Below are 19,943 nucleotides of genomic sequence, written 5' to 3' on the forward strand. Positions count from 1 at the left end.
GACACAAGTCCCTGATCTGAGGCTATTAAAAGGTCATTAGTGACTTTTGCCAAGGCTGTCTCTGTACTGTGATTGGCTCTAAACCCCGATTGAAAGTCTTCATATATATTATTTTCCTGGAGAAACTCACACAGCTGATTGGCAACAACTTTTTCTAAGATTGTAGAAATTAAGGGGAGATTAGATATTGGCCTGTAATTGGCTAAAACCTCTGGGTCTAGGGTGGGTTTTTTGAGTAGGGGTTTGATGACAGTTATTTTAAAAGACTGTGGTACATAACCTGATGATAATGACAGATTGATAATGTTAGGTAACAAACTATCAATTAGGGGCAGAATTTCTTTAAATAATTTGGTAGGAATGGGATCTAAGATACAGGTTGTTGGTTTAGAACCTGAGATTAATTTGGTAAACTGATCACGGGTGATCAGAGAGAAGCTGTCTAAGTAATGGGTAGGATTCTCAGCCGTTTCTGAGATCTCTGTTGTTGGGAGGGTATTAGTGCCAATTGAGGGCAGGAGATGGTTGATTTTATTTCTAATAGTTTGAATTTTATCATTAAAAAAGGTCATAAAGATATTGCTATTTAGGGATCGAGGAATACTGGGTTCGGTGGAAGTGTGACTCTCTGTCAGCCTGGCTATAGTGCTGAAGAGAAACCTGGGGTTGTTTTTATTCTCTTCTATTAGTTTTGAATAGTATGCGGCTCTTGCTTTGTGGAGAGCCTTTTTATATTCTTTAAAGGGGACATATTATGAAAATTCCACTTTTGTAGTGCTTCTTCACATTAGTTTGTGTATCTGGCATGTCTACCGTCCCAAAAACTCTGGAAAAAAATCACTCCCGCGATTTCTTGTGGTTCCTCTATTTCAGAAACTATGTGCTAAAGTGCGTCCAATGGAATTTCCCCCGAAATAGACGTCATAGTCGAAAAATGCCTATTTAGTACATTCCCCCATAGCTCTATGCACTCCCCCAATACCACTCGACCCACCCCTAGATGGACCCTCCCACTTTATAGAAGCTCGGTCCACTGGTGTCCGCCATTTCATTCTTGCAAGCCTTGGCCTTGGAAACACTTGGATAAGCTAACAGCAGCATGAATCAATTTCGACAACCGAGATGCTCAGTGGTCAGCTGCACAAATGTCTTCATGTGACTCCAGCTTCAGAAGACACAAGATTGAGATGGATTGAGTTCATATATGATGGCAACGTTCCTGCCACCACTTTGAATCGGACTGTTTTATCAACCTGGGCCAATATAATGCTGGATTCTCTAAAAGGTTGTTATTGAAAGAGGGGTCGGTGCCATCTTTCCATCGCAATACTGAAGACGAGGGAAATGTAAGTATTTTTTTTAAATAATTCTGGTATTTGCTTCTTTTAGACATTTTGTGTGGAGGCTAGTGCCGTTAGCATGTTGTGCCGTGTGTGAGGGGGTGGGGGGCTAGTATGTAGTGGTGGGGGATAGGGAGAGACTTTACAGGAGTTTTCATGTTCGACTGTTAATAACGTTATTGAACAATTAATCAAGGACGGCTGGCGAGTCTTAGCGAGAAGACGGCGTCGGAGTCCACAGTGAACGCTGTTCGCACGGCAGGTTCATGAGTGTTGTGCTCTCCACGCGCTTTCCCCCCCCTCCGCTGGTGTGTGCCTAGTAGCTGCTGTAGCTGGAAGTTAGCTATGGCAGCCGGCTGTAAGCAGCTGCTACGGGGCGCCGGCCGTCAGTAGCTGCTACGGTTGCCGGCTGTCCGTAGCTGCCACGGCCGCCGGCCGCCAGTAGCTGTCGCGGCCGTCAGTAGCTGCGCCGGCCGTAGCTGCCGCGGCATCCGCCTGCCCGTAGCTGCCGCGGCATCCGGCCGCCTGTAGCTGCCGCGGCCACCGGCCAGTTGTTGCTGCCACGGCCGCCAGTAGCTGCGCCGGCCGTAGCTAACTTCCAGCCCAGTGCTGTCGTGGGAAAAAATCGGCGGCACAGTACACCAGGGAGGACACGCGAGCGGACGGAGGGAAAGAGCGTGGAGAGCACAACACTCACGAACCTAACTTCCAGCTACAGCTGCTGCTACGACCGCTCGTTCAAGATACCAGAGTATGTTGTTGTCATAATGTGCGGGACTAGAACGATTATTCATTACCAGCCCTAGTTGGGGAAATGTGCCCTTGTATCCTTGTATGCATGACAGAAGTACAAACATGAATAACATTGCTGCTTTTGGTGTTCAGGCAAGCACATCTGTTCACGGTGCTAGGCTACATCACGTAGCATGCCAGACGGACCCACCACAGATGCGCACACATGGAACGCAGCTTTCTATGAAAACACTGCGACCTCACTACAAAAGTACAGGTTGGTTTACCCTCAGTTACTTCGTCATGTCATTGATTGTGTCTCCGTGTTAAAGTTGTAACAGCATCTCATTTGTTGTGACTCCATTGATACTGTGTCTGTTTTATCATAGGCACACAGAAAACTGTGCTGCACTGATGTTGGTGTTGGGACCTCAGCTGTAAGAGACCTTGCTTGGAGGAGGGAGAGGACAACCCAAGTTGTTCAAGTATGGACTTCGGAGAGCCACAGGATGCTACCTATGATCCTGATGACTCAATCACAGTCTTGACTGAGTCAGCAGATGTGACGTGAGTGACTCAATATTTAATCTAAACATTTCAATAATCAGATGGATTACCATCCTACACTTTTTTAGCTGTTGCAGCCTTTTGGTGTAATCTTTGTCGTTCTAATAGAATGGAATCTTCCAACCCTGTTCATAAGACACCCACATATATTGTCTATGAAAACTGCCTCCTGGAGCTGTTTGAGGTTTGTCCTGTGTGTCGGCGGGGGACAGATGTAATATATAAGAAGGGCGAGTGCACAGCAAAGCCGGTGAAAGCAGATGCAACCTTCCGTGATTCTCACAGGCTCTATTTAAAAGCCAAACAATGTACAAACAGTATGTGAAACATAAATAACATATCGATTAACTGCTGTCTTTAAATGGTCTTCACGATTTAAAGACCATTTATTTATCATCTTCACGATAAATAGAATAAAATAATTATAAAAAGAAAATGATAAATACAAAAAGTGCAAAATGTCCAACTTTTCCCCTCAATTTGTATTACAGATTACGTGGACAACCTGTTGGACCTCATCTTTCATGAGGTTTTTCAGGACCCGGCCCCATATGTGAATGAGGTGCTGAAGATCTCAAAACCTGAGGACCTCTCTGCTAAGTATGAGAAACCTGACAAGCAGGAAGTTATAGCCAGCTATGTGTCGAGTTTCAATCAAGGGCAGCTCTGAACCCTGTATAACTTCCCTGTGCATCAGGCAACACTCTGCGTATCTGGAGCACCGGGCAGGAGGGCAGGACCACCCTGATTCTCCGGCCCAGGTGGCCTCAACACCAGCTCACAAAGCTTCTGTACGCCAAATCCCTGTAACAGCTGAGCAAAGTTTACATTGTATTTAGAGAATAAAGGTGACACACAAATATAAAGTGTTCCTTTGTTTACAGTATGGCTACTGATGGCACAAATTGTATTTTTGTAATCAATGTTTTCATTATACTTGGTATTTTTTGTATTTATTACCTCTGTCCCAGCCAGTACATTTAATAACTATTTTTAAAAAGCTCTGTGGCATTCTTTCTAGCAATCTTTCTGACAATAAAAGTTTATAGAAACAGTTGTGTGCTTTTAATGTTTGATATGTAACATGTTAACAATTGGCACGTGTAAGATAAGCAGTTAGCAAAGTTATACAGAGGGAAGAGTAATTTATGTATTTTATTCCTCAGTCATATTTGTATTGCAGAAATGACTGCTATCTCATGCATAAAAAAAAACAAAACTTACTGCTCTATTCCTCTTGGACATAAAGGCCCATAATCTGCCCTATAGATGTTGAATGCATTCTGTAGTGAGAACACATTCAAACACACAGGCTAATTAATGGAGGTAAAAACGTTATGTCCTACACCTCCATGAGAGGGGGGAGGGGTGAGGAGGGGGAGGGATGAGAGGGGTGAAAGGGGGTGGGGTAAAATGGGGGCGGGCTGAGAGGCGGGCAGGGCCCTCAAAACAGGTTGATCTGAGGAGGTCTGTTTTAGACAGAGTAAAAAGGTGCTGTTTTAAATGATCCTTGTGGTATTTTTACCAATAAATGTTACAGACATTTCATTAAGACCCCAAGGAACCATATCAAATGTGGTGAAATGGGCATAATATGTCCCCTTTAACACTATTCTTCCAGTCTATTAGATTTTCAACATTGTTACTGGAGCGGCACTTCCTTTCTAGTTTTCTTGATAATTGTTTTAACTCATTTGTCTGGGAATTATACCACGGAGCTAATTTACTATGTTTGACATTTTTCTTTTTTAGAGGCGCTATTGAGTCTAATGTTAATCTTAATGAGTCTGCAGAGCTATCGACGAGGTGGTCGATCTCAATGGAGCTCAGGGTTTTAAAGAATTTGTTGTTTATATCTACTGCTAATACGGGTTTAAATGTAATTGGGATTATTTCCTTAAATTTAGCTACAGCACTATCAGGTAGACATCTAGAAAATTAATTTTTCATTAGTGGCATATATTCAGTTATTGAAAAATCAAAGGTTATTAAATTATGGTCTGATATAACTGGATTGCGCTGAAGTACTGTTGAATTTTCAATTGCGACACCGTACGATAATACAAGTTCAAGTGTGTGGTTACCACAATGAATAGGTTTGTGCACACACTGACTGAAACCAATAGAGTCTAGTATTGAAATAAATGCTACACTAAGGCAATATTTATTATTATCAACATGAATATTAAAGTCACCAACAATAATCATTTTATCGGTCTTTAGGACTAAGTTTGATAAAAACTCAGAGAATTCCTTTAAAAATTCAGTATACGCCCTGGGAGCAAGGTAAACTACGGCAAATATGATTGGCTGTTGGTGGTTCCTGGATTGGCGTGGAAGACTAAGAACCAGACATTCAAATGACTTGTAGCTGTGTTTAGGTTTAGGATTAATTGATAGACTGGAGTTAAAAATAGCAGCAACTCCACCTCCTCACCCAATTTCTCTAGGAACCTGTGAATTGATATGACTGGGGGGAGTAGATTAATTTAGACTGACATATTCATCAGGATGCAGCCACGTCTCAGTGAGGGACAATAAATCTATGTTGTAATCAGAGACTATTTCATTAACTAAAAGAGCCTTTTTTTCTTGTGATCTAATGTTTAAAAGACCACATTTAAAAGTCTGGCTTTCCTGTATTGTTTCAGAGGTTGTTTTAATTTGTATTAAATTTTTGTGTGGAGTTCTCGCTCTGTTATTGTTTAATTTCAATAATTTAATCGGACGGTGAACAGACACAATCTCTATGGGGTTTTGTGACTGATCCAGAGGGAGCGCAGAGAAGTGTTTAGCACTGCAGCTCTGCTTCCTGGTCCCAACTATGGGTTGTCATGTTATAGACTTAGTAATATTCCTAGATAAGAGAGCTGCTCCATCCCATGTGGGATGAACGCCGTCTCTCCTAACAAGACCAGGTTTTCTCAAAAAAGTTAGCCAATTATCTATAAAGCCCACGCCGTTTACAGGACACCACCTCGACAGCCAGCTGTTAAAAGACAACATGCGGCTAAACATGTCATCACCTGTTGTATTAGGAAGCGCCAGAGAAAACTACTGTGTCTGACATTGTTTTAGCAAAAGCACACACCGACTCAACATTAAATTTAGTGACCTCCGACATACGAAGCCGGGAGTCGTTGCTGCCGACGTGAATTACGATTTTATTGTATTTACCTTTTTTAGTTTTAGCCATTAAATTAAGTTTAGATTCGATGTCGCCGGCTCTGGCCCCTGGGATACAATTAACTATAGTCGCTGGTGTCGCTAACCTGAGGTTTCTCAGAACCGAGTCGCCAATAATCAGAGTTTGTTTATCAGCGGGTGCCTCGCTGAGAGGAGCGAATCTATTTGAAACGTGAGCTGGTGGCTCTCTAATCGTGGGCTTGCACTATGCCCCCTCTGGAACGTTACCCATCTGCCTTGGGCTCCCTGCTGCACGGGACTAGTCTGGGGACTGCTCGTTAAGGCTAAGCTACGTGCTAAGCTAGGTGGCTCCGCGGCTAGCTGGAGGTGGCTAACTACAGCTAACGGAGTTTCTAAGCTGCTGAGCCGAGCTTCTAAGTCGCTAAGCCAAGCCTCCATCGCTATCAACACACTACATTTATTACATGTACCACTACTGTTAAGGGAGGCAGAGGAGTAGGTAAACATTAGACACTCGGAGCAAGAGAGAGCAGTGGAGCAACAAGGAGAGAGAGAAGACATCGCTGCTATAGAGCTACGAGGGTGAGCTCAGACAGAACACAGAATCACTAAGCACGATAGAATAAGGGTTGGTATGTGCGAGTGTTTAACTACAGACCGGTGATTTTAGCCGTAGTGCTACAGAGAAACAGTTGTGTTTAGCAGCGGAGCTAATTCGCAGAGCGACCACCACCAGTGGCAAGAAAACAGGAAATTAATTTCTAATTAATTATTTTACTATTCTTAATTAATAGCTTTATAATTTTCAATTATTTTTAATAAATTATTTTTATTTTAATAATAATTTTTCATGATTATTAATTATTAGCCAACGTCAAATCTACTACTACTACTGCACAAAAACACACACACACACACACACACAAACACACACACACACACACAATTTGTTAAATTGAAGGCAAATTCAAGGGACACCACGGCTCCTTTACGCACACGCTGCGCTTTGAGGTTTTGGGAGCTTCTTTACGCAGACGGATTATTCTAAACCGCAGCAGTTTATAGCACGTCACTGAGCTAATATCTTCATTTTACAGTCTGGGCTGTTTTACATTATTATTTACACCTGATATGTGTGGATGAATTTTAATGATTTAAGTTCCCTCATCCTCTGGTGGTGACATTTACGCACCGAGCCACAGTCTGTACATGACGATATGCATAATTATTTTGGTTCATCTTAGAAGTCTGCATTTGTTATTATTTTATGAAATTGTGATGCTGTTGTTAAGAAAGCTTTATATATAAATTATAAGATTATCTTGTTATTGCGTGGCCACAAATTGGTAATTATCCACCGATGTCAACAGGGGCTCCGTAATTTTGTAATGATTACATTATATTGTTATATTTTATTTTAAGTACATCTTTAAAAACTTTTTTTAATATTCATATTAATATAATTAATATATATATATTTTTTTTTTTCCGATACGAGAGGTAGGCAAGAGAAAGCAGGTTCAGAAGAACCGTTCATGTTCTTCAATATTCTATTCATGTTCAGAAGAACCCATTGTTAAATAACAGTTAATAAGGACATTTGAGAAGTTTGGATTTTTTTAGCAAAGTTTTTTTTGTGGAATACGGGATGTGGCCCAGCCTCACCCAGATACTGCCTCCAGTGGCCCCCAGGTAATTTGAGTTTGAGACCCCTGCCCTAGAAGCTCTCTGTCTTTCACCTTTGCAGGACCCATCGTATGCCCATTTTACCAAAAGTTGATATGGTTCCTTGGGGTCTTAATGAAATGTCTGTCACATACTTTGGTCAAAATACCACAAGGATAATTTAAAAAAGCACCCTTTTACCCTGTCTAAAACAGCCCTCCTCAGCGTGACCCGTTTTGAGTGCCTGTTACTTTAAATGCTAATATGCCAGCTAATCCATTAATTAGCGTTTAAATATTGTTTTCTCATTTAATCGTTGTATTATGTCTGTAATATTAACACAACATTCAAATACACTTTATTTGAATAAAGTGAATACACTTTACCTACAATGTTGTCCCTTTTTTTTTAAACTTTCTTTGATACAGGTGTGATCAATATCTACAGAGCCTGAGAATGTCTGCTGCAGGGAGATACCACAGGTAGGACTCTAGGTGAATGATATTGTTATTATGTAATCATCATCTGTTTTATATTCCATGTCACTTACACTTTCAATATTCAAGGTTATAAGAAGACTACTGCAGCTTCAGAACCAGCCAACGTGCATGGTTGATCATCCTGGCCTTGAACCTTTGTGCTTAAATGTTTTCTCAGTACAGAATGCATTCAACATCTATAAGTCAGACTACGGGCTTTTACGTTTAAGAGGAATAGAGCAGTAAGTTTTTGTTTTTTTTAATGCATGAGTCATAGATCATTTCTGCAAAACAAATGAGGAAGAAAATACAATAAATGACTCTTCCCTATGTCTTACTTTGCTTCCTGCTCATCTTACACGTGTCAATTGTTTACATATCAAGCACTAAAAGCACACAAAACTGTTTCTATACACTTTTATTTTCAGAAAAAATGCCACAGAGCTTTGTAAACATAGTTATTAAATGTACTGGCTTTATACGATGATGGACAGATGATCAACGGTAACGTAATCAACCACGTCATGAAAGTGCCCTTGGGTTGAATTCGTTTAACAAACATGCCTGCCGCTGGAGAGCTGAGATGTGTAGATGCTGCCATTGAGTCTGTTTTAGAAGACATCGACAGCGCATTAATTTTGAAAGAGTAACAGAGAATGTGGAGGCGACGCCAAAGCAGCACGCTAATCCCATCGCGCCGGCGCTTGGCTGTTCACACCGGACACTGAAGCGAGGCTGAACCGCCGGGCAGCGCTAATAATATCAGCTGTTGATCCCGTAGATTAAAAGCATATACTTACTTGTTGCTCCAACATTAAGCAACAGCGTCCCAACATTTGTCTTTCTTGGTGTTGTCTTTATACAACATGTTCCGAGGATCACACAACTCACTGTACTGCTCCACTTCAATTATTAATTTAATGTCATCCATGTTGAAGAACTTCGCTGTTTGCTCCGTTAAATGTCGGGTGTCGGGGGTAAATTACGTATTCTCCACTCAAGCCTATGTGGAGAATACGTAGCCCCCTCTCTCTCTCTTTTTATCTGTATCACTGCTTGTGTGGCTGTACTGGAATGGTCAGAGGGGGACATTTAATAATGTCATTGGTCAAATTAAAACTCCAGGACAACAGAAGAGGACTTCAAAGTATGGGATGCATATTTGATCATTTATATCATATAAAATATGTCATCAATATAGTTTAGGATCATTTTTCAGTGTGTTTCCTGGTGCGATACACTCACGTCAAGCGCAAAAAATAGACTCGACACCGAAACGATCGCTGCACGGCGCGAGGCAGCCTTTGCGCAGCGCGGTGCTTCAGCCTCCGATGTGACCCGCACAAAGTTTTAACATGGGAGTGGATGGGAGCCAGCTGTTATTTAAGGCTTGGCGCTGCGCTGAAGCATCGCTTCGGCATCGCTTCGGCATCGCTTCAGCGTCCGGTGTGAACCCGGCTTTAGTAAATAACTCACAATGCGTTGCGCAACATACGTCACATACTACGCTGCTCTGATTTGCTGTAGGTCTATCCAATTGAGCGAAGAGGAATTTTATTTACTGGTCAGTTGAAACACGCCCCATAATCACAGCCCAATGGAGCGGTGTCAGACTCACATTCTGACTAGAATTGTGAGTCTGACGTCAGGCTAGAAATCTAGTATGTCATTACACCTAATATCATTTTCGCAACACAGAAGTGTAGGTTCAATAAAATTGGAACACTATGCATGCTCTACTTGCATTTTTCTTCGAAATCATTATGAAATAATCATACAGTAAACAGTATTTTTAACTTGTGCTGTACTATGCACAAAACCCTAAAATGCCCCACTGTGAAAAACTGTTTTGGTAAATGTAGGTGAGTCTCTTAGCTGCTAACCACGTCGTTCGTGAACAAATAAGTACCCATATAACATGTATGACCACATCATCGTTGTGTCGAAGGTATCAACAGGAAGGCTCATTGCCTTGAATCATATATGCAGGCGGATTATTAACCCCTCCCTCCACCCAAACACAAAGCTTTTTCACAAGGGAATGTCTTTTGGATGAGAACTATTTCTCATAAAGACATTATATACTTCGACACAAATTCCACTCCATAGACATCCAAACAAACTATCTGCTGTATGAATAAGTATAGATAAATTAGGCTAGCCTAACTTTTTCACACAGAAATTCGTTGGCCACATCTTTAGCGAATGCTGTACACCAACTGGCTCCTACACACTAAAAAATGATAATGACTCTGACTTTTATACCAAGCCTATCATTTCACTGTCAGGTTATGTAAGTATCAATAATTAATCTAGAAGACCTTCAACTAACAAACTGGTTCACAGAAATCTTATTGTTGTTTGCGGTAGGCACTATATACCCATGCAAACGTAAATTCTCACATGAATTACATCCAAACGAACTGCTGTACAAGGCATAAATGACTATCATAAGGGATCACATAGCCAACAGAGAAAATCAACACATTTGCCACATGTTTTGCGAATAAACTGCTACAGCTATATACACCAGCTGTCTTCGAGGCTAGGTCTTACACACTAATGTTGAAAGAGTTATTGTTCGCGAAAATTACAGAAACAAGTACACATTTCCCAAAACGCAACAATGCTAAAATCCCCCCTCACCCCTCTACAACATTCGTAACAATGCTAACCGGCCAATGCTAAATGATCAAAAGAAGCAAGTACTAAAATTATAAAAAAAAATACTTACCTTTCCCTCGTCTGAAGTACTCCGACAGATAGATGGTGCTGATCCCTCTTACAAAGTCAATCTTGTTGCGAGTCCAGAGTTATATTGGCCCAGGTTGGTAAAATAGTCCAATTCAAAATGGTTTGCCGACACCAACAGGCTTTTGCAATTTTTCATAGACATTGCTCTTCGAATATGAATTCAATCAATTTCGCTCTTGTGTCTTCTGAGGCTGGGACGTTATTTACAGATCTGTGCGGATCTGTGCAGCCGACCACAGCGCATATTGAGTGTTTCATTTGCTTCATGCTGCTACCTAGCTATTCCAGGTGGATCCGAGGTTTGCAAAAATGAAGTGAAGTGCTTGGCAAATATTATATCTATAATGAGTGTAGGGGAGGCTGGGGCGGATGTGATGGGGCGGGGGCAAGGCCATGTAGGCCATTTTATAGTGAGGAGAGACTGATAAGGAAGCTCCGTCGCAGTCACTCAAGCATGACGGTTCTGACGTAGAGGAACCATAATAAATCGCAGGAGTTGTTTTTTTCCAGAGTTTTTGGGTTGGTAGACATGCCAGATACCCAAATTAACATGTAGAATCACTAAAAAAGTTACATTTTCATAATATGTCCCCTTTAAGCAGGGGAGTCAGCTAAATGAAGCCAGTTGTGCTCATCACTGCAATATGAGACAGACCAACAGGGCTAACAGTGTACTCATAACCTTGTTGTGTGAGCAGATTTGTTATTAGTAATATTGAGAGTATTATTAATATGACTTAATAGTTGAACACTTAAATCGCACATGAACGTGATGAACAAATTATTCAATATGAAAATCATTACTAACTGTGGAAGCCCATTTCCGCCACTGTGATGAAGAAAATAAAAATGCTTTATCTCATAATTATGACTTAGCATCTCATTATTATGAGAAAGTATCTCATAATTAGTATCTCATTAATTTGAGATAGCATCTCATAATTATGACTCAGCACCTTGTTATTATGAGATAGTATCTCATTATTATGACTAAGTATCTCATAATTATGACTTAGTATCTCATAATTATGACTTAGTATCGGATTATTATGGGACACTATCTTAGCATCTCATTATTATGACTTAGTATCTCATAATTATTACTTAGTATCTCATTATTATAAGATAGTATCTCATAACTAGAAAATTCCTCCTGCCGAGAAATTTCGAATGGGTGCCTAGAATCTGCCAGTTCCAGACTAAATATTTTATTTTGGGGAGGGAAGAGAGACACTCTGTGTCAATTTGAGAGAGAGATACCCAGAGTAGAGAGAGAGACCCAGAGAGAGAGAGAGAGAGAGAGACTGGCCGGTATAAAAGAGAGATAGAGAGAGACAGACTGGCTGCTTTAAGAGAGAGAGACAGACCCATATATATATATATATATAGGGAGATAGAGAGAGAGAGAGAGAGAGAGAGACTTGATCAGAAGGTGGCGCTATCAGTAACACTGCATACACACTCATAGGTCTCTTCAGGTCAGGAATCTGATGAAGTGTGTGCGATTTGGGACCGATTGCTAAAACTTCATTTTCACACTGACCACTAGATGGCGCTCTGCCCTCAGTTGGACTTGAACCCTCGACCTCTGAATTACTAACCCTCTTCTGTAACCACTAGACTACCTATGCTGTTGAACACCTTTGAAGTGGCTACTATACAGAGTCTCACTGTTCCCCTTTCCCCCTCTCCCCCTCTGGCCCCCCTCCTCAGCGTGTGTATCTTCACTAACGACGCACCTGTGACACAGAGGACCTGAGGAGAAGGTCCCAAACAAAATGCTCTAATTGAAAATCTATAACTCCTATCAGATAAATGAAAACACCCTGAGAACCACAACACTTGGACTAACAAGTACATATCTATATCATTATTTAGAGCCAAAAAATGAGGCCATGCGAGCAGTTTAGAAATGTAGTTCTCATTTCATAAATCTCCTCCTTTTGCTATCATTAGTTTTAAATGAAGAGACATTTTTCCACCCTCTAGCACCGTCATCAAACAAATACTTGTTACTCCAAATCTATAAGTCCTATCTGGAAAATGAACACATTTGAGAATCACAAGGCTTGACACTACAATCAGATGTATTAATATATTTGTCCAAAAGTAATTTTTGGCTTCTGTTGGTTTTGAAGTCACATCCAGTGGATCACTGAGTCAGCGGCAGATCCACTAATCCAATCACATTGACTTAAGATATCATTGACAGTTGATTATTTAAAGAATTCAAGAAACAGTTCCCCCCTGAAAGACAAAGAAAAAAACTCAATGTTTGTATCTTACCCACATTGGTACTGGAACACGCCATTTTGAGTAACTGTCCCTCTGCTCCTCTGAATTCACTACCTGCTGTGTTGATTAACACCTGTGAAGTCTAAAAATAGATCTGACTGTCCCCTGTTCCCCCTTTGGCCCCCCTCCCTCTGCGTGTGTGGCTCTGATTACGCCAGGTGTGCAAGAATGAGAGGGAGACATCAGAGCTCGGGAGAACCTCCCGAACAAAATGCTCTAATTCAAAAACTATAACTCCTATCCTATCCTCAAAAAATGAGTCCGTAAGAGCAGTTTAGAAACGTACTTCTCATTTCATAAATTCTCCTCCGAGAATCATCATTAGTTCTCTTTCTTAGCATTCGTTTCGATGTCTCACTATGGGATACGCCCCTCGCGCGTATTCACAGAAGCACTTATTCCAATTCGCCAGCCCTGATAGGCTGGCAGTCGTGACGTCCGCGTCAAGGTGCCGCACCTTAAATAAGGTGGACGCGGCGTCACACGTCATTCAAACACCTCTTCTCGCTTCACGAACAAGCAATTTTCTAATCGGCGTTGATGCTAACTAGCTGCTGTCGACAGACCGGAGCTAACACCTCCATCGCCGGACGCTAGTGGAATTAACGTCGATGCGACTGCCTTCACCATAGGTAGTTGCTTCTATTTGATTAGCTAAACGGCACCGGGAGCCTGCGGTCACCACACTGCCTGCCACCGGAGCTAGCTAAAAGCGACTATCACTCCAGATAATTCGCTCCCCTTTAGCACACCAAGCTAAATGGATCAAGCTGCAAAGCTTCCTTCCACCTCGCAACCAGGCGATGCCCATCGCCTGTGCACCTGTGGAAATAAAATATCGAGCATGGACACTCACCAGGTCTGCTCCGCTTGTCTCGGGCTGGAACATGCCCGCGCCGCTGTCAGCAACGTGGGCTCGTGCGCCGACTGCGCCCGCTTCACAGCGAAGAGTCTCCGCCGACGACTAGCAAGCCAAGCGAGCGTCTCTGAGAGGGACCCTATCCTTTCCAGTGCCACTACCGAGGAACCCCAACCCGGTGTGGACGAGGAGGACGCTCCCGAATCAGAGATTCGGCGCTGGGGCTCCACGCTGGATTTGCTTGACCCGCTAACGGAGCCTCCCCTCATGTTGGATTATGAGGAGGAGGATGAGTCCGACGGCGGGGATTGTCTGGTGTCGGACGGTGACGACGAGGATTATGAATCCTGCTTTGTCCCACCTTCACAGGCTCTCAGCTCTCCAAGCCCTGCAAAGGGCTCAGTTGGGACGATTACGCCCCAGCCCAGTGGCGATATGCACGATGTGTGTAAACGCGCCGCAGAGAGACTGAAGATTCCATGGCCCGCGGTCGTGGCGGAGGCCCCAAGGTCCCGCTACGAGGGGAAGAAATTACCCCAAGCAAAGAGGGCTGCAAGACAACTTCTCCCGGTGTTCCCGGAACTCCTGGAGGAAGTTACCGCCTCATGGAAACATAACCCTTACTCCAGCAAAACCACCATTCAAGGTGCGTCTTCCTTGGATATTGAGGGAATGGATAAGCATGCCATGGCCCGCATGCCTCCCATGGAGCCCCTGGTGGCAGCACACCTTCATCCACGGCTGTCAGCTGCCTCATCCAGGGCCCCCACACTTCCCACGAAAGCCGATCGCTTCCAATCTGCCATGACTGAGCGAGCTTATAAAGCAGCGGCTTTGACGGTGAGGGCTCTCAACGTCACCTCCATGTTGTCAGCTTACCAAGCGGAGCTTTTTGACGACATAGCCGACATGCCCGAAAGTTCCGCGTGGGACGAGATCACCACAATCGCGGATATCTGCCTACGCGTACAGCGATGCGCTGTACAGGCGGCAGGGAAGTGCATGTCGATGTTGGTGTTACAAGAGAGGACGAGATGGCTGAATCTGACCAATCTGTCTGATAGAGAAAAGGAGGACATCCTGGACATGCCTATTGTCCCCGAGGGTGTCTTCGGCTCCGCCCTCGCCTCAATGCAAAAGCGCTGTGAGGCGAAGAAAAAGGAGGATGAGGCGCTACAGCTCTGCCTTCCGAGGAAAGCACCTGCCGCGGCGCCTCCGCCCCCCCGGCAGACTTTCGCTCAGGTTGCCTCTAGGAGCGCCGCTCCTGCTTTCCGCATCCCGAAGCGCCCCAGGGCTCAACCGGGTGCGAACACCAACGGCCCCCCGGAAACGAAGCCCGCTTGGCCGAGAAAGCCCTTCTATTCCCCGTCAACCCAGGCTGCTCAACCGGGTCCGTCGACCAGTCAGCAGGCCAGGCGGAAGAAGAAGGCGACTTAGCGGTCAACCCCACTGCGAGCAGAGCTGCCACCCGTTCCCTGTTCACTGGCAGCCCAGCTATCACGTGTGTTAGGGGAGAAATTACCCAGTGCCACCCATCCCTCTCGGCGACGCGTGGGCCCAGAGCTCAGTTCGTGCGTCCCAGTAAAGAGGCGAAGAGACATGTTTCAGATGCAGGATTGTTCAACACCACATCAATGTCTCACAAGCATGCACACAGGGTTTGTGTTAATAAAAAGTTTTCCACTGACGTATCCAGGCTCACAGCCGAGGGCGCAGGGTTGCAAAATCATAAAAACACAAAAACAAAACCAACGAAACACAGAGGTGCAGAGCACACTGTTGTTCCCCATAACACCACAAGGGGGAAGCAGCGTCCCACCTGTGGTGAAACATCCCGTTCCGCTCGCTCCGAGCCTATCAGACCGCGCATGCGCAGTGATACTCGGAAGTGCGCAGCTGGTACGGGCCCCCAAAGATCGTCTGTGTCAGACAGAGCTTCACTCCCCCCTAACTTTGAGGCTAGAGAGTTGGAAAGCATGCACAGCGTCAGAATGGGTATTGAGAACACTGGCCAAAGGCATCTCCTCTCAGTGAGAGCGACTCACGTTCCCGGAATTCAGAATGTGGGTGCGGACCTTTTGTCCAGGGGAAATCCTCTCTACGCGGAGTGGAAACTTCACCCGGCTGTAGTAGCTCAGATTTGGTCACATTTCGGCCGCGCAACAGTGGATCTGTTTGCGTCGAGGGGAAACACACAGTGCCCACTGTTCTTCTCCCTGCACGACCAGAGCGCACCGCTGGGGCTGGATGCGTTCGCTCACGAGTGGCCGCGCGTCCCGCTTTACGCTTTTCCACCTCTGGCTCTGATTCCCCCGACACTGCTCAGGGTGCGGGAGAATTGTCTGTCAGTAATTTTGATCGCTCCTCACTGGCCGTCCATGCACTGGCTGGCGGAAGTGAGACAGCTCCTCCACGGTCACCCATGGCCTCTCCCGCTGCGCAGGGACCTGCTCTCCAAGACGCGCGGACAGATATTTCACCCTCACCCGGAGCGCCTCGCCCTGTGGGCTTGGCCCGTGAGTGGTTTAATCTGAGCCTGACTGGATTATCAAATAATGTTGTTAACACAATTCAGAATGCCAGAGCATCATCCACTAGGTCTCTTTATGACTGTAAGTGGAGGTTGTTTGAGGATTGGTGTGCTAAGGCACAGGAAATCCCTTTTCAATGTCCAGTTGGTACAGTCCTGTCCTTCCTGCAGGACTTGATTGATCAAAAGAGGGCATTTTCTACTGTCAAAGTTTACTTGGCAGCTATTTCTGCTTGCCATGTTGGATTTGATGGAAAACCAGTGGGTCAACACCCTCTGGTTTGTCGTTTTATGAAGGGTGCACGGAGGTTGCTGCCCATCTCTAAGACTATGTCACCATCAAGGGATCTAGCAGTGGTGCTTGGAGCCCTCTCTAGTCATCCTTTTGAACCATTGGATAACGTGGACACGAAAACGTTATCCTTGAAGGTGGCTCTGTTATTGGCTTTGGCTACAGCTAAACGTGTAAGTGATATTCACGCTTTGTCTGTACATCCAGCATGTATGCGGTTCACCCCGGGGAACCTTGGGGTGACGCTGAGACCGAATCCTGCATTTGTTCCAAAGGTTGTTAAACCATGCTCCCCAGTGGAACTGTCAGCTTTTCAGCCACCTCCCTATGGTTCTGCAGAACAGCAGCGGTTACACATGCTGTGCCCTGTCCGTGCCTTACACACATATGTGGAAAGGACGAGGAGCTTTAGAAAAGGGGATCAGTTGTTTGTGTCCTGGGCTAAGCCCCACTAGGGCAAACCTGTCACCAAACAAAGACTTTCTCACTGGATAGTGGATGCCATTGCATTGGCCTACTCCAGCTCAGGCCTTCAGGTTCCGACTGGTTTACGGGCACATTCTACTAGAGGTCTCGCGACCTCTTGGGCCCTGTTCAAGGGAGTCTCTATCCAAGACATCTGCGCTGCAGCTAGCTGGTCTTCTCCCCTCACATTTGCAAGGTACTACAGGTTGGATGTCACATCCCCTGGCCTGACCCACGCTGTCTTGAGCGTGGGCTCCAATGTGGATCTCACTTTTAAGTGAGGGGGGGCTGGTGGTCAGTCACCGAGATAAGCTTGTCTGGCAATACGGGAGTCTCCATATCCCATAGTGAGACATCGAAACGAATGCTAAGAAAGAGAACTTTAGGTTACTTTCGTAACCCCGGTTCTCTGAGTAGCATGAGTGAGATGTCTCACCAGACCGCCCTTCTTGCTACTGGGGTGAAGCGAGAAGAGGTTTGCTTGTTTTGAATGACGTGTGACGCCGCGTCCACCTTATTTAAGGTGCGGCACCTTGACGCGGACGTCACGACTGCCAGCCTATCAGGGCTGGCGAATTGGAATAAGTGCTTCTGTGAATACGCACGAGGGGCGTATCCCATAGTGAGACATCTCACTCATGCTACTCAGAGAACCGGGGTTACGAAAGTAACCTAAAGTTTTAATTGAAGAGACATTTTTTCACACTCTAGCACTTTCATCAAACAAATACTTGTTACTCAAAAACTATAAGTCCTATCTGGAAAATGAAAACATTTTGAGAATCACACGAGTTTTACACTATAACCAGATATATTTTGTATTCTCGAGAGCTCAAATATCTAAAAATCATGTCTGAGGACCTCCGTTTGGGGATTTGAGAGCAGTTTTAGTGACGATAAAAGGGTCTGAAAACACTGATTTTCAGCCTCTCGCTCTTTTGGTAGAGAGACCTTGAGTCCCATTCATCACATTATCACGTTTTTTGAGCGAACCGGGGGACGAATCAAAAATCAGAATAATAGCAAACTAATCGACGTAATTCCGCAGGTTTATTTGTAGGCCTTGTGATTGTGCGACAAAATTTGTGGCAGGAGAAGCGTACCGAATTTTTTGGCAGAAGTACTAAGAATAACTAGAAAATTCCTCCTGCAGAGAAATTTCGAAATGGGTGCCTTCTGCGTCCGGGTCGAAAAGAGACTTTTTGTTTTTTGGGGAAGAGAGACAGACTGTCTCAATTTGAGAGAGAGAGAGAGAGAGAGAGAGAGAGGGAGAGAGAGAGAGAGGGAGAGAGAGACTGGCTGCTTTAAGAGAGCGATAGACAGACCCAGAGAAGGAGAGACCCAGAGAGGGAGAATGGCTAGTATAAAAAAGAGAGAGAGAGAGACTGGTTTAAGAGAGAGAGAGAGACTTGATCAGTAGGTGGCACCATCGCTAACACTGCATACACACTCATTGGCCTCTTCAGGTCAGGGCTCTGATCATGTGACGGGATTTTGGTGGCGATTGCTATAACTTAATTTTCACACCAACCACTAGGTGGCGCTATCACTATCGCTGCATTCGCACTTATATATCTGTTCAGGTCTTGAATCTAATGAAGGTTGTTCAATTTGGGACAGATTGCACAAACTTCATTTTCAGACGGACCACTAGGTGGCGCTATCACTAATAATGTGTATGCTGTAATAGTCCTGACTTGATCAGGTCAGGGCTCTGATCATGTGACAGGATTTTGGGGGCGATTGCTAAAACTTCATTTTCACAACGACCACCAACGACAGTGACACCTCTGGGTCACTGTCCCTCTGCTCTACTGACTGCAGCACCTACAGTGTTGATTAACACCTGTGAAGTCTAAAAATAGATCTGACTGTCCCCTGTTCCCCCTTTGGCCCCCCTCCCTCTGCTTGTGTGGCTCGCTGATTACGCCAGGTGCGGCGTGAGACAGGGAGACATCAGACCTCAGGAGAACGTCCCGAACAAAATGATCTAATTCAAAAACTATAACTCCTATCCGAAAAATGAAAACACCGTGAGAATCACAAGGCTTGGACGAACAAGGACATATCTATATTATTGTTAAGAGTCAAAAAATGAGCCCGTGTGAGCAGTTTAGATACGTACTTCTCATTTCATAAATTCTCCTCCGAGACTTATCATTACTTTTAATGGAAGAGACATTTTTTCACACTCTAGCACCGTCATCAAACAAATACTTGTTACTCAAAAACTATAAGTCCTATGTGGAAAATGAAAAAAATTTGAGAATCACAAGAGTTTACACTACAACCGGATATATTTTTTATCCGTGAGGGCTAATAAATGGAGCTGTGGGAGCGATTTACGTTTTATTTTTCAGTTTTAATCTTTTCAGAAAAATCTTCAGAATAAACATGGTCATGGGTAATTACCTAAACATCCATCGATCGATCGATCTCCCCAATGAGAGATCGATCCGGAAATAATTCCTTGATTTATCGATGCGCATATAAGCACAGGTCCGAGAGATTTGAGAGTGACATGTCTGCGAAGGAAACAATCTCACCACCTCAAATATCTAAAAATCATGTCTGGACCTCCGTTTGGGGATTTGAGAGCAGTTTTAGTGCACCCGGGGTACCTGAAAACAGGTCATTTTCGCACTCTCGCTCTTTAGGGCGAGAGACCTTGAGTCCCATTCGTCGTTTTTGGTCGCGTTATCGCGATCTTTGAGCGAACTGTTGGACGAATTTCTTATAAAAGTAATAGCACACTATTCGACGTAATTCCGCAGGTTTATTTCCAGGTCTCGTGAATGTGCGTCAAAATTTGTGGGAG

General features: G+C 44.3%; 1 protein-coding gene and 1 long non-coding RNA gene across 3 annotated transcripts in view; both read left to right on the top strand.

Annotated features, from left to right (window-relative positions):
* The window catches only part of asxl1 (ASXL transcriptional regulator 1), a 271,209-nt gene that overhangs the window by 157,209 nt on the left and 94,057 nt on the right, over window positions 1–19,943 (top strand). The window lies entirely within an intron of this gene.
* On the top strand, window positions 1,151–2,887 carry LOC133957212 (uncharacterized). The gene is made up of 4 exons (XR_009921199.1): window positions 1,151–1,346; window positions 2,226–2,349; window positions 2,462–2,639; window positions 2,748–2,887. It is a non-coding gene; the product is annotated as an uncharacterized LOC133957212 (long non-coding RNA).

This window comes from Platichthys flesus, chromosome 7 (genome assembly GCF_949316205.1).
Source record: "Platichthys flesus chromosome 7, fPlaFle2.1, whole genome shotgun sequence".
NCBI lineage: Eukaryota > Metazoa > Chordata > Actinopteri > Pleuronectiformes > Pleuronectidae > Platichthys > Platichthys flesus.